This window comes from Lagenorhynchus albirostris, chromosome 13 (assembly GCF_949774975.1).
Source record: "Lagenorhynchus albirostris chromosome 13, mLagAlb1.1, whole genome shotgun sequence".
Classification (NCBI taxonomy): Eukaryota; Metazoa; Chordata; class Mammalia; order Artiodactyla; family Delphinidae; genus Lagenorhynchus; species Lagenorhynchus albirostris.
In genome coordinates, this window is record NC_083107.1 from 58,763,191 (window position 1) to 58,778,722 (window position 15,532).

General features: G+C 40.6%; 1 protein-coding gene across 1 annotated transcript in view; it reads right to left on the bottom strand.

Moving 5' to 3' along the window:
- GALM (galactose mutarotase) overlaps positions 1–15,532 on the bottom strand; it is a 96,846-nt gene that overhangs the window by 62,129 nt on the left and 19,185 nt on the right. Inside the window, exon 2 of the mRNA XM_060170089.1 lies at positions 7,033–7,121. The gene's annotated coding sequence lies outside the window, so the exon portion shown is untranslated. The remainder of the gene's footprint in view (positions 1–7,032; positions 7,122–15,532) is intronic.

Here is a 15,532-nt window from a genome sequence, read left to right on the forward strand (position 1 = left end):
GAACAGGGAAAATTTTAGCCCTACTTCTATTCCTCTTCGAAAGGTCAACACTGAATTTAGGTCAGAGAATTGCAGCGGAATTGGCTGTTTCTTCTGGGCTCAACCACATTCTATAAAGAAGTGTGGTTATACAAGGGCCAGGTGAAGTCAAGAGGAGACAGAATGTGACAGGCCCCTGTGTAGTGTTTTTTTTCTGACACCACTTCTGATACGAAATGTGTGCTGTTTTTCCACATACCAACCAATTCGATGACACTAATTGAGTGCCCAACAATTCAATTCAATTCTGACACTATCTACCTAGAATTAGGGTAAGGTCCCATGAGTTAAGGGGCTCACTCCCACATGACTGCCCCTACTTCAGACCAGCTGCAAATGGGGTACGCAGGCTACCCACTCTTCTGCCTGGCTAACTACAGATTTGGGAGTTCCCACGAGCTCCCCTCAGGTTTTTTTTTTTTTTGAATTTTATTTATTTATTTTTTTATACAGCAGGTTCTTATTAGTTATCTATCTTATACATATTAGTGTATACATGTCAATCCCAATCTCCCAATTCATCCCACCACCACCACCACCCCCCCACCACCACTTTTCCCCCTTGGTGTCCATCCCCTCAGGTTTGATAATATTCTAGAATGACTCATAAAACTCAGAAAAAACACTTTACTTACATCTACCAGTTCCTTATAAAGGATATAACTCAGGAACAACCAAATGGAAGAGATGTATCAGAGAAGAAAAAAAATTTCCCTTACCCTGCTAGGTTCTTCTGGTTGGTCTAAGAATTAAATTGACAGGAGAAAGATTAACAGGAGAAAATCAAACAAAAATTTAATAACATGTATACATGGGAGAGGCCAAGGAAAACTGAGTAACTCACCAAAATGGCCAGAACCCTCACCTTAAACACCATCTTCAGTTAGAGACAAAAGAGGATGTTGGGGGTAGTGGTTTGGGACTTTAAAGGGGAGGAAGGCAATTAACATGAGGTGGAAAAGCAAATGTTTGTTGGTAAACAAATGTTTGCTGGGCCATGCAGAGACAGTGAGACACAGAGAGGAATTTTAACAAACAGACTTTGCTAGGTTCCTCTCTGCCAGTCATACTTAGTTCATACTATAGTTATCTATGGTGATAGCTCCCTCCCTAGAACAGGGCCTCTACATTCTTTAGGCAGTTAGGGGGAAGGTCAAAAGTTCTTCCTAAGTCTTTTGGGCCTTGATAGTTTTCAGTTCAGAATAATCTGCATGTCAAGAGATATTTTGGGGTGGCAAATTTTGCTCCCCTACAGATGCATAGGGCCAGTTATAGGAGATGGGGGTGGGGAGTGGGGATTGGCACAGAGCTTCCATGCTCTCTCCTGTCGTGCCATCTTCCCAGCACATGAATGTGTTCACCAACTTGCAAGCCCATGGAACTTATTTTTTAGGTTTTTAATCAAGGGTTTATTAGCTAGGCATGATTAATTAAATTACTGGCCATTGGTGATTGAACTTAGTCTCCACCTCTCTCCCTCCCTGCGGAGGTCAGGGGCTGGGGCTGAAAGTCTAGCCCTTTCATCACTTGGTTGGTTTTTCTTGTGACCAGTCCCCATCCTGAAGCTATCTAGTGTGGGTCCCCCCCACTTAACCCCCCTAAGGGTTACCACATTAGCATAAGACACTCATCACTCAAGAGAGTCCAAGGATTTGGGAGCTTTGTGCCAGGAACTGGAGACAAAGACCAAATAATTTTTTATTATTACCACAGCCCTCAACTGGGCCCCACCACCCACTCTGTCTACCAGAATAACCAGGTCAAGGAGGAGAAGAGAGAAACTTCCAGACAGGGCAGTGATTCTCATACTTTGGTGCACATTAGAATAATCTTGGAAACTTATTTTTATTTTTTATTTTTTTGCGGTACGCAGGCCTCTCACTGTTGTGGCCTCTCCTGTTGCGGAGCACAGGTTCCGGACGCGCAGGCTCAGCGGCCCTGGCTCACGGGCCCTTTGCGGCATGTGGGATCTTCCCGGACTGGGGCACGAACCCATGTCCCCTGCACCGGCAGGCGGACTCTCAACCACTGCGCCACCAGGGAAGCCCTCGGAAACTTATTTAAAATGTAGATTCTTGGGTCTGACTCTCAGTGACTCAGTGACAGTCACTGAGAGAGGAACCTGAGTATCTGTATTTTTATTTATTTTTAAATTTTTATTTATTAATTGTTATTATTTTTGGCCACTTGGCATGCACAATCTTAGTTCCCCGATCAGGGAAAGAACCTGTGCCCCCTGCAGTGGAAGCGTAGAGTCTTAGCCCCTGGACACCCGGGGAAGTCCCTGTATTTTTAATAAACTCCCTAAATGATTCCCATGCTCGCTGAAGGTTGAAAGCCAGGGAGTGAGCATTTCCTTTAGTCTTACACCCAACCCCAAAACTATTCCTTTCTATAAGCTTGTCCAGTCAGAGCTCCAAGTCTGATTGTAGGTTACCACCTTCCCCTGACTTAAAGACGAGGAAGAATTACAATTGAGTACAAAGGACTCCCAGGTGAAGCAGATTTTTAGGATCCTGGAGATTCTGCCTCAGGTTGGAATCAGAATCTCAGCAAAAGGAATCAGAATTAACACTGGTCAGTGTCTGCTGTGTCAGGGATGTGCATGCTAGGCGTTTTCATGTGGTTTATCTGTGAGGAAGGTATAGCTGTTATTATTTCATGGCTGGGAAAACCGAGACTCAGAGAAGATGTGGCCAACTATGTACGGCCGGTATTCAAACTCAGGCCTGCCTGGCCCCAATACCTACCTCAGAATGGTAAGTAATTAAAAGGGAACATGCTGAGCTGGTGTGACTTAACTGTGGGCTGGAGTCGCTGCAGCCACAGTACCGAATGTCAGTCACTCCATAATCACTGCTATGGAAATGGCAGCGCTGACACGGCAGCACTGGGCTGCCAAGTAGGAAAAGCTTCGGCCTACAAATGCTACTTACTGAAAAGCTACTTTCTCAGAGCCTCCCTGGGAAATCACCAGTCCTGCTGAATGTTTTCCTGTCTTTTTGCTGAACTCAAATCCCTGTGGTAGGAGAGCCCAGCCAACGGTTCTGGAAATTGCTGGGATCATCACATCTTGGGCTGAATCTGGTTGAGTCCAGCGTGGTTGAGTCTAAGTTGTTCCTCTTCTGACAGGAGGAATGTGCCCTGGAGAGTTCTGTGCATCTAAGTTCTGTCAGCAAGGCCAGGGCAGGCCTAGTGGGAGAGTAGCCCTTCAGTTCATGGCTGGGGTAGAAGGAGACAGGCTGAAACAGGAAAGGTGTCACCCAAGGCTTTTTGAGTTAGCCAAGGTCAAATCCAATGGGAACAGTGGGGAAATAAGTAGGAGAAGGAATATAAAAGTCAGCAGCCAGAATTTTTTAGTTGGTCAGAAGGAAGTAGACCAGGTGATGGGAAGTGGTTCAGGGATGAGTCACTGAGTGGACAGCTTGGCCACCACACCTGGAGTGTGTCATGGGGCAGGCATAGGACCTTAGAAGAAATATGTGCATCTGGCCAGATTCTGTTCTGCTTCCATGTAGGTTCTTCTCCTTCTCAATTGGAGTCCACAGTGTGACATGACATTGATAGAAGGGGCAGGACAGGGAAATACTGGTGTCACCAGGAGAAACTGGCCAAGCAATTACCAGGGTTTGGATTCACCCATGAGCCCAGAGTCTAGTCCTCGGCCTTTCAGGCAAGAAACTCAGTCCATTTTTCTTTTTTTTAATTTACTTTTTCAAGTACTTTTTGGAGTTTTTTGGCTGTGCCACACGGCTTGCGGGATCTCTGTTCCCTAGCCAGGGATTGAACCCAGGCCGCGGTAGTGAAAGCCTGGAATCCTAACCAGTAGGCCACCAGGGAACTCCCTATTGAAGTACAGTTGAATTATGATGTTGTGTTAAGGAAACGCCGTCTTGTTAGAGCCCCAGGATGAGTCCTGCTTAGGGCGACTAATACCAGCTACACCCTTATGAGACTGATGTATAAAATAAAAGCCCATTCTATTTCCTTAAAGGGAGGTTATCCTTTTCCACTGCCAGCCTCTAGTATTGAAGAACTAGTGATGATGAATTAAGAATCAAGGACCATTTGATAAGCATGGATTGGAGCAGAAAGCTGGAGAGTTTGGGCCAGGGCTAGGCCCCCCAAAATGTACTTGCTCGTAAGTGGGAGTTGTCTCTGATGACTGGATTGCTGATGCCCCACGGATTCAGTGCCTCCCATGGCGGGTGCGGCATATAACCAGCCAATGTTTGTATTTTCGATTTGGCTTTTTTTGTGTGCTTCTGATTCAGAGTGTATAATTCAACTTTGTTTTGCAGAGAAAATGGATTTTCCTGTTATTTTGTCCATAACTGATGTGGTTTTCTCTTGAGCTCCTACCTACTGGTTAGTTGTTTGTGGTGGTGATGATTAGCCAAACGTCCCAACTGGTTTAAAGCATGGTAATGCTGATAACTGAAATGAGCCCTTTACGTATGTTCAAAGACACAGTGAGGCATTTAAAACTTTTTAAGAGTTTGAGCAAAAATGGATTGGCATAGGGCACCACCAAACTGGAAGTGGTCAGGAGCTCTCCACTAACAGGAGCCTGGAGAGACACTTTTATAGAAAGAAAGTGGAAGCAAAGTAGGAAATTATTGATTGGCTATATATATATATATTTGGCTGTGCTGTGCAGATTGTGGGATCTTAGTTCCCCAACCAGGGATCGAACCCAGGCCCTTGACAGTGACAGTGAGGAGCCCTAACCACTGGACTGCCAGGGAGTTCCTGATTGGCTGTATCTTAAAGCCCAGTTGGCTATTTGTGACTCGTTGTCCTTAGGTTTCAATTTCCTAAACTTGAGGCATTGACAGGCTTAGATTTTGGTTTGCTTACATAGGCCCCCATGGCATTAGAGCCACCTCAGTTTAATGGCCTCCTTGTTGAATTAATTTAACAGGTATGTTCAGTTTCTCTTGCATTAAAAAAACAGAAAACAAATCCCCCTCCCCCCAAAAAAGCAACAACAAAAAATCCAAACTCTCAGATAACTGCCCCTCTCCCTGCTTCTTTTTCTAACTTGTTGAGCAGGTGTTGAGAAGAGGGAGGGATATGGCTTATGAGTACATGTCACAGCAGGAAGAGCCAGGGTCCTCGGCTGGGGGTCCCTTGCCTCCTCTGCCCCCACGTTCACTTGTTTGCTATGGGCCTCATGGGTTTCCAAAGCTGCAGCCTGCTGCAATTAACACGTGGCTCTTAACAGCCTTGGCAATGCTTCCTAGGAATGCTGACCTCCCCTCTCCCTTGCAGACTTGGCCCCCACTCAGCTTCCTCTGACTGTGAGCCTCTGCTTCATCCTCCATTGGCCTGCTGCCCTGGGGGTCCCCTGCAGCATCTGCAGTGGGGTTTTCTTAATGACCTTTATCCTCTCTCATTAGTTCTACTGCAATATTCTCCAAATAGCCTCTATGGCCTCCTCCAATCTCTTTTTCTTTCTGAAACACCCACATAATCACGTCACTCCCTTCCTTCAAAACTTCTAAGAGCTTCCAGTTTGCTGTAGGATAAAGTTTAAACTTTAGTGTGCTTAGTCTGGTATATAAGACTGAACAATTTGACTTCAATTTGCTTTCCAGCCTCATCTCCCCTTCTCCGGCCTCCCACGCCCAATTAACACATCATGCCCTTTCATGCTTCTGAGTTTATATATTCTTCTGTCTGGAATTTTCCGTTCTCTACATTCTTTAAGGCCTAGCTCAAATGTGTTTCTGTGAAACCACGTTTTCTTTTTCTTCATCTTTGCGTAGATCTCTAGTATGGCACTTATTAGATCTTTAAGGAAGATAAAATATTTTAAATTAAACTTAAAGGCTTAAGGAAAATTTGTGTCTTCAATAAATTATATAACAGTTTGAACCCAGATTAACTATAAATGGTCTTTTCTGTGTACAACAAGCAGCCCCTGGACATTAAAGTAAACCCACTTTGACATTGACATATTTAGATAATTTTTAAATATAAAAGTCTCATAATTGGCTTGTTAAAAGTGCTTGTGGTTGCAAGTAATAGGATACTTGTCAACAGCAAGTCATAGTAGGTTAACAAAAAAGAGTTTTCTTTTTCTCACATAATGAGAAATCCAGAGCTGAGCAGTCCAGCACTGGTACAGCTGCTGAGAAATGCTGACAAGGACCAAGTCTTTCTGCTCCACCTTCATTAGCTTATGGGCTTTTATTCTCATGCTTGTCCTCACATGTCACCAGCTGGCTGTTGCCTCTCCAGGCCTCATGCCTGCTTTCTAGGCAGGAAGAAGGAGGAAGAGACAAAGGAACAAAAGGGCTCTGCCAGTTGTGATTATCCCTTTTAATCTGTAAATAAAACTTCCCTGGAAATCTCATCTGAGAGAGTTCTGCTTACATTCTATTGACCAGAATGAAGTCATACAGCTGCTTCCAGCAGCAAAAATGGAAAAAGAAATATAGTCCTTGGGGGATTGGTTCCAGGACCCCTTCGGATACCAAACTGTGGATGCTCAAATCCCTTATACAAAATGGTGTAGTATTTGCACATAACCTACTCATATGCTCCCTTATACTTTAAATCCTCTCTAGATTACTTATAATACCTAATAAATGCAAATGCTATGCTAATAGCTGTACATACAATGTAAATGCTATGTAAGTAGTTGCCAGCATGTGGCAAATTCAAGTTTTGCTCTTTGGAACTTTCTAGACTCTTTTTTTGCTTTGAATATTTTCAATCGGAGGTTGGTTGAATCCATGAATACTAAATCCATGGATAAATACAGAGGGCCAACTGTATTTTGCTCTCTAGCCCCTATAGTGGAAAAGGGTGGGAGAAGAGGACATTGTGAATGGCTTTTGGGTTGCCAATCCCTGAAGTCTATCACAGGGCTCCACTGGGTTATATTATTCATGTGATAAATTATAAAGAAGGATCTTGATGGAAGGTAGGGAGAGAAAATGGTGGAATATTAGGATATATTGAATCAAAAACCTCAGGTCTGACCTTTGTTTCCTGGCCTTAAAGCTTTGGCAAAGAGATTACTCAAATCCAAGAGACTTCTCTTTATGGCACTCTTCTCTTTCAGATTCCTCCTGCAGAACAGATTTTAAAAAAATCTTTATTGAAATAATCTGCAAACCATAAAATTCATCCATTTAAAGTGTACAATTCAATGGTGTTAGTATATTCACAGAGTTGTGCAACCACCATCCAAATCTAAGTTCAGAACCTTTTTATTATCCTAGAAAATAACCCCCTACCCAGTAGCAGTCACTCTTATCCCCACCCCTAGCCCCACAAGCCTAGGCAACCACTAATTTACTTTGAGCACACATTTTTAAAAGAGTGATTTTCTGCTGGAAAGTCAGTAGGAAGCACTACAAAAATGAGCTTTGGGGGTAGGTAATTGGATTGTAAATATATCATGGAAGGCAATTCATCTGCTGTAGTAGAGTTTTGTGTGTGCGTGTGTGTGTGTGTGTGTGTGTGTGTGTGTGTGTGAAGGAACTGATGATGCAGTACTGCACCCAATGAAAGCAGAACTTTTAAGCACCTCATCTCTTTCCTCATTTTGTCCTATAGAATCATGCTGTTTTCTAAATCTTGTCTCTTATATTTCAGCCTTTCTTAAAAGTAAGTGAGATTTATAAAGACATAAATTAGATATAAAGTTACAAAACTCAAAATTCAAATGCAAAATCTCATTAGTGGGAAGCCTTTAATTAAAAAAGAGAAAAGAAAAAAAAAAAAAAAACCCTAAGGCCTGAAGGGGCCAAACATTTGCTGATTGAAAGTGATAACTGAGCCAGGTGCCTTTCTTCTCCCCTGGTACGGGTACAGCCCCTGTACCTCTTTGTGTTATTTGCAAGAGAGAATATCTTTTATCTACTGAAATGAAAATGAGCAAATGGGCCTAAGACTCAGAGTAATTGCTTTCATTATTATTTGCAGCATTCCCTCTAACTGTCATATCCTGCTCTACTTCATACCTGTTGTATGTATCTAGATGAGAGAGAAAACAGGAAATGAGGCAGGTACTGAGCAAACAACTATCACCAGAGAGGTCTAGAACCAGGGCTTTCTGACCAGAGGTCTGAGGAACTTTGGAAACAGAAAATTTGTGCCAGATAATATTGAGAAAAGAAAAACCGTGCCCAAACAGAAGTGAAGGAACATTTCAATGAGACAGATTTTGATATTGGGTTACGTTCCACTTAAGGTAGGGATCTTACCCCTGAAGACTGCAGATTTGAATGTTGTTCATTTGGTTTCAGATACAATCAAACTATCAAGTTTCTTTTCCTCTTAGCTACATTTTTCCTTTGCCTTTAATTACTATCACTATAGCAGGAAGACATTTTGTACCAGTTTGCTATTAAAAATGGTGTACAGTTAAGTTAGCTTTCTGTTTATTTTTATCTTATTTTTTTGAGATTTAAATAAATCAACGGCTGCGTGGATGCTTTAATAACCAATAATTCCACCTCTGAAGAAAAGATAAATCCCTATTTTAAAATCTTTTTCCAATTTATAAAGTTCATAGGACTTCCCTGGTGGTCCAGTTGTTAAGACTCCGCACTTCCACTGCAGGGGGCATGGGTTTGATCCCTGGTTGGGGAACTAAGATCCCGCATGCTGCGTGGCACAGCCAAAAAAAAAAAAAAAAGTTCATAAATGGGAAAGTAATATTTCTGGTTTCTAGAACAGTACGATTTCTTCATAAGCACAGTTTTTAATTCTCTGTTTAAATTTTTGAAGCATGCAAAAAAAATAGAGAAAAATATAATAAACAGTCAAGTTTCAAATCTTGCTTAAGAAATAAAACTTTGCAAATACAATCGGCCCTTCTGTGTATTCTTCACCTAGTGCATTCCTCACTTTTCCCACAAAAGAAGAAAATTCATACCTGAATTTGGTTTTTACTCTCAGACATGCCTTTATAATTGTGATACATGTCCATGTAATCCTTGTTAAAAACAAGACAATAGGCCCAAAATGGAGTCACTTAAGCTAAGCCCTCAGTTTCTCAACTGAGACTTAACTACAGTTTGGCTCTCCCAGAAATGAAATCTTAAACCAGTCAATTAGGAATCAGCACTAGTTAGGTAATCTGCCTGACAGAACCCCTGTCATCTGCCTTTTTGCCAAGGACAACTTCCTTGTACCTGCTCCCTTCTACCTATAAAAGTCATTCATTTTGTACCACTCCTTGGAGCTCCTTTCTATCTGCTAGATTGGATGCAGCCTGATTGATGAATCATTGAATACAGCCAATAATATCTTTAAAATTTATTCAGTTGAATTTTGTTCTCTAACATCCTTAAACAAAATCAGGTTTTCTGCATATTTTAAACTTTTCGGAGTGAAGGAAGCACTACAGTTCTGGCAGCAGCTTTGGCTTTGGGAAGGCCAGATAGCTGAATCCTGCTTCAAGATCATCTCTGGCACCCAGTTCAGGGATCAAGGCATGACCAATGATCACATGATCTTGTAGTTAACTTTACAGCTAATCAGTGCAGCTATAACAAATTACTTGAACAAGACGTGTAATTTGGATTTATTGTTAATATCTGGAAATTCCTTTTCAAATATAATTTAGCTTTCTAGATATAAGTTGGAGTGAAAAATCTCTTTGTACACTTTTGTATGTTGAAATTCTATCAGTCTCTGAAGTAAAAATATGTATTTATTATTGCAAGAGGAATATGCCAGAATAATTAATGATGATTATGAAAGATGTTAATTTTATATGAAAATTATTAAGAACTTTTCAATAGTTAAATAAATAGGGAAATAGATGGACATTTAATACAACTATTAAGAGTGCATTTGCTAGACTGTTGTAGGAAGAACAATAGATTTATATTGAGTCAATAAATGTAAATCCTTATGAAAATAATAATACAAGTCAGAATAATAAAGATTATATCATAATTTTAATAATTGTGCAATTATTTGTATACTGGTACAAAACATTAAATAAAATAATCTTTAAGAACTCTACTGTTGAGTTCTTAAAGGAGCGGCTGGGCCCGTGAGCCATGGCCGCTGATCCTGCGTGTCCGGAGCCTGTGCTCTGCAACGGGAGAGGCCACAAAAGTGAGAGGCCTGCATACCACAAAAAAAAAAAAATAAATTTAAAAAAATAAAATAAAGACTGTTACAAGAGACACTACATAATGATCAAGGGATCTATCCAAGAAGAAGATATAACAATTATAAATAAATATATATCCACCCAACATAGGAGCCCCTCAATACATAAGGCAAATGCTAACAACTATAAAAGAGGAAATTGACAGTAACACAATAATAGTGGGGGACTTTAACACCTCACTTACACCAATGGACAGATCATCCAGACAGAAAATTAGTAAGGAAACACAAGCTTTAAATAACACAATAGACCAGATAGGTTTAATTGATATTTATAGGACATTCCATCCCAAAACAGCAGATTGCACTTTCTTCTCAAGTGCACATGGAACATTCTCCAGGGTAGATCACATCTTGGGTCACAAATCAAGCCTTGGTAAATTTAAGAAAATTGAAATCATATCAAGCATCTTTTCCGACCACAACACTATAAGATTACAAATCAATTACAGGGAAAAAAACATAAAAAACACAAACACATGGAGGCTTTATTAAATAACCAAGAGATCACTTAAGAAATCAAAGAGGAAATCAAAAAATACCTAGAGACAAATGACAATGAAAACATGATGACCCAAAACCTTTGGCATGCAGCAAAAGCAGTTCTAAGAGGGAAGTTTATAGCAATACAATCCTTCCTCAAGAAACAAGAAAAATCTCAAATAATCTAACCTTCCACCTAAAGGAACTAGAGAAAGAAGAAGTTAGTAGAAAGAAACCAAACCCAAAGTTAGTAGAAGGAAAGAAATCATAAAGATCACAGCAGAAATAAATGAAATAGAAACAAAGAAAACAATAGCAAAGATCAACAAAACTAAAAGCTGGTTCTTTGAGAAGATAAACAAAATTGATAAACCTTTAGCCAGACTCATCAAGAAAAAGAGGGAGAGGGCTCAAATCAACAAAATTAGAAATGAAAAAGGATAAGTTACAACAGACACCGCAGAAATACAAAGCATCCTAAGAGACTACTACAAGCAACTCTATGACAATAAAATGGACAACCTAGAAGAAATGGACAAGTTCTTAGAAAGGTATACCTTCCAAGACTGAAGCAGGAAGATGTGGAAAATATGAACAGACCAATCACAAGCACTGAAATTGAAACTGTGATTAAAAATCTTTCAACAAACAAAAGTCCAGGACCAGATGGTTTCACAGGTAAATTCTATCAAACATTTACAGAAGAGCTAACACCCATCCTTCTCAAACTCTTCCAAAAAATTGCAGACGAAGGAACACTTCCAAACTCATTCTATGGGCCACCATCACCCTGATACCAAAACCAGACAAAGATACTACAAAAAAAGAAAATTACAGACAAATATCACTGATGAATATAGATGTAAAAATCCTCAACAAAATACTAGCAAACAGAATCCAAAAACACATTAAAAGGATCATACACCATGATCAAGTGGGATTTATCCCAGGAATGCAAGGATTCTTCAATATATGCAAATCAATCAAGGTGATACACCATATTAACAAATTGAAGAATAAAAACCATACGATCATCTCAATAGATTCAGAAAAAGCTTTTGACAAAATTCAGCACCCATTTATAATAAAAACTCTCCAGAAAGTGGGCATAGAGGGAACCTACCTCAACATAATAAAGGCCATCTACGACAAACCCACAGCAAACATCATTCTCAATGGTGAAAAACTGAAAGCATTTCCTCTAAGATCAGGAAAAAGACAAGGATGTCCACTCTTGCCACTATTATTCAACATAGTTTTGGAAGTCCTAGCCATGGCAATCAGAGAAGAAAAAGAAATACAAATTGGAAAAGAAGAAGTAAAACTGTCACTGTTTGCAGATGACATGATACTATACATAGATAATCTTAAAGATGCCACCTGAAAACTACTACGCTAATCAATGAATTTAATAAAGTTGCAGGATACAAAATTAATGCACAGGGCTTCCCTGGTGGCACGGTGGTTGAGAGTCTGCCTGTCGATGCAAGGGACACGGGTTCATGCCCTGGTCCGGAAAGATCCCACATGCCGCGGAGCGGCTGGGCCCGTGAGCCATGGCCGCTGAGCCTGCACGTCCGGAGCCTGTGCTCCACACTGGGAGAGGCCACAACAGTGAGAGGCCCGCGTACCGCAAAAAAAAAAAAAAAAAAAAAAAAAAAAAAAAAAAAATTAATGCACAGAAATCTCTTGCAGTCCTATACACTAACAATGAAAGATCAGAAACAGAAATTAAGGAAACAATCACATTCACCATTGCAACAAAAAGAATAAAATACCTAGGAATAAACCTACCTAAGGAGGTAAAAGACCTGTACTCAAAAAACTATAAGACACTGATGAAAGAAATCAAAGATGAGACAAACAGATGGAGAGATATACCATGTTCTTGGATTGGAAGAATCAATATTGTGGAAATGACTATACTACCCAAAAGAGTCTACAGATTCAATGCAATCCCTATCAAATTACCAGTGGCATTTTTTACAGAACTAGAACAAAAAATCTTAAAATTTGTATGGAGACACAAAAGACCCCAAATAGCCAAAGCAATCTTTTTTTTTTTAATATCTTTATTGGAGTATAATTGCTTTATAATGGTGTGTTAGTTTCTGCTTTATAACAAAGTGAATCAGCTATACATATACATATATCCCCATATCTCCTCCCTCTTGCGTCTCCCTCCCACCCTCCCTATCCCACCCCTCTAGGTGGTCGCAAAGCACCGAGCTGGTCTCCCTGCGCTATGCGGCTGCTTCCCACTAGCTATCTATTTTACCCAAAGCAATCTTAAGGGAAAAAAACAGAGCTGGAGTAATCAGACTCCCTGACTTCAGACTATACTACAAAGCTACAGTAATCAAGACAATACGGTACTGGCACAAAAACAGAAATATAGATCAATGGAACAGGATAGAAAGCCCAGAGATAAACCCGCACACCTATGGTCAACTAATCTGTGACAAAAGAGGCAAGAGAATACAATGGAGAAAAGACAGCCTCTTCAATAAGTGGTGCTGGGAAAACTGTACAGCTACATGTAAAAGAATGAAATTAGAACACTTCCTGACACCCTACACAAAAAATAAACTCAAAATGGATTAAACACCGAAATATAAGGCCAGACACTATAAAATTGTTAGATGGAAACATAGGCAGAACACTCTATGACATAAATCACAGCAAGATCCTTTTTGACCCACCTCCTAGAGAAATGGAAATAAAAACAAAAATAAACAAATGGGACCTAATGAAACTTAAAAGCTTCTGCACAGCAAAGGAAACAATAAACAAGACGAAAAGACAACCCTCAGAATGGTAGAAAATATTTGCAAACGAAGCAACTGACAAAGGATTAATCCCTGAAATATACAAGGTCTGGGCACATTGACAAGATTTGTTGCCTGAAAGACTTTGCTGTAGAATGACTGGGTAGTGAACTAGCCTTATTATTGGAGGATCCTCTACTGTCAGTGTCTGAAGGTCTCTTCTTTGGGACTGTCTACTTCCCCTACAGGAGAATCTCTGATTGGGCAAGGGTTGGGGCTAGGTATATGCTTGGTTACTGACATTCTGGGAGCAGGAAAGGGACATGCCTGGAGCTTCCATAGTTCAGTATATAGCTTCTTACATAATATACCAGTTTTCAACTCTATGACTTATCCTTGCCCTGCATGTGGCTTAGTCTCCAAGTCCAGAGCCTTTTGGGTTGATTTCTCCAGAGTTTGAACTTCCATTCTCCTGTGCAGTGGTGAGTAGAGAGGAGAATATTTATCTGGCTGCTTAGAGCTAGGATGGGGACCTAGGACTAGAGGTCCAACCATTTTCCACACATATAGTCACCAATCCCACTAATTTTAGAGTCACATCTTCATTTCTACCTTTTGTGGTACTTGCTGCCTCCAAACACTGAGACTTTCAGTTTCTAGCTCATTCACTGGAATTCCCCTCTGAGATACTTAGATTTCACCTTCCTCTGTTCTATTAAGTTAGTTATAACTTCATTTACTTTCCATCTTCCATAGTTTGTTGAATATTCTTTGTTTCTGTTTCCTTTCCAGTGTTGTTGGGGGTAGTGCCTTTTTATTGTATATTCCTTTACTTTTATTTTATTGGTGCTTGAGAGGAAGAACAGACATGTGATCACTCTGCCAAGTCTTTTTTCCTTTATCTAGTTAACTTGATTTTGAATCCCAGGAATTATGGTAGTGAGCGTTCCCAATAATTGGCTGTAGGAATAAAAACCCCAGAGAAAGGTTTTATTTATTTATTTATTTATTTAGTTGCTCCGGGTCTTACTTGCAGCACGTGGGCTCCTTAGTTGCGGCAGGTGGGCTCCTTAGTTGTGGCACACGGGCTCCCTAGTTGTGGCATGTGACCCCTTAGCTGCGGCATGCATGTGGGATCCAGTTCCCTGACCAGGGATCAAACCTGCGCCCCCTGCATTGGGAGTGCAGAGTCCTATCCGCTGCGCCACCAGGGAAGTCCCCAGAGAAAGGTTTTGAGTCACTTTTTAGTGAAAGAAACCCTGTGCAAACAGGCTCAAGCAAAAGGAGAACTAATTGGCTCATGCAAGTTGGGAGGTTCAGAGGATTGAATGAACAACTTTGGTCTAAAAGAGAAATTCAGAGAAATAATCTATTATGTAAGAGGAACACAAGCTATCTATGTTAATTAGTATAAGTAAAATAAGTTAAATTAATAAATTCAGGACAAAGTGAACATGTCAGCTAGAAGTTTTGGAAGGAGACAAAACGAGAAGAGAAATGGGTAGGAAATGCAGAATGCCTATATTTTTGTGAACACAAAAGCAAGGGCAGTGAAGAACACAGTGGAAATTGAATCTGGTGTGGTTCATTCAATTGTGATATGCGTGCTCTTTCCCCACAGTTGTTCTGGCAATAGGACATTCTCTTTATAATAATGACAAAGACCACATGCAAATGAAGTAAATAACTAGTAAGGGCAAGTCATAGGTAGTCCAGCTAACTGAACCTTGGGGGACTATTTATTATTTTTATTATTATTTTTTTTTTCGGTACGCGGGCCTCTCAATGTTGTGGCCTCTCCCGTTGCGGAGCACAGGCTCCGGACGCGCAGGCTCAGCGGCCATGGCTCACGGGCCCAGCTGCTCCGCGGCATGTATCTTCCCGGACCAGGGCACGAACCCATGTCCCCTGCATCGGCAGGCAGACTCTCAACCAGAGCGCCACCAGGGAAGCCCCCTTGGGGGACTATTTAGAGAGGAGTTTTTGGAAGTGATTTGACCACAGATAAAAGAGTAATATCATGAAAATAATTTGTTTGTAAAAAGGATTATCTAGAGGAAAATAATTTGTTTGTAAAAAGGATTATCTAGACCCTG